Raw genomic sequence first — 463 nt, 5'->3', positions numbered from 1 at the left:
ACGGGAAGCAGCCTGCAGCTCCTTCTACAAGGAAGTCAATAGTAAGAGGAATTAATGTAAATAAATGTTTCTACATGATTTTATGTTAATTTGCTAATCTAGTATACAGAGCAATCTTAAGATGAAGGCTCTGATTTTAGACTAAGGCTCCGAGAAATTCAGCCCTAAAGTCTACACCCTTCAGCAATGTTGCTGTAAGGAAATCTTCTATAGGAGCAAGTGTGCTTGTTTGAGAGTCTGGCAAAATTACTTCCGCTTTGGACTCCGCCATTAACTAGGCCATATGGTTCTAGAAATGTCTCTTGTCCTTGTGCTCAGGTTTCTAAATCAATAACATTCCTTGGTAAATTTGGAACAATTCATCCTCCTGAGACTATACGTAAGGACATTAGGATAGTCATTCAGAGTTTACCAATCTCTTTCCCTGTAAGTCTTCATAGAAAAACAGGTGTGAAATGGGAGC

This window comes from Microtus ochrogaster, chromosome X, assembly GCF_000317375.1.
Source record: "Microtus ochrogaster isolate Prairie Vole_2 chromosome X, MicOch1.0, whole genome shotgun sequence".
NCBI classification, from domain to species: domain Eukaryota; kingdom Metazoa; phylum Chordata; class Mammalia; order Rodentia; family Cricetidae; genus Microtus; species Microtus ochrogaster.
The sequence above is the reverse complement of the archived record's forward strand: the minus strand, read 5'-3'. Positions refer to the sequence as shown.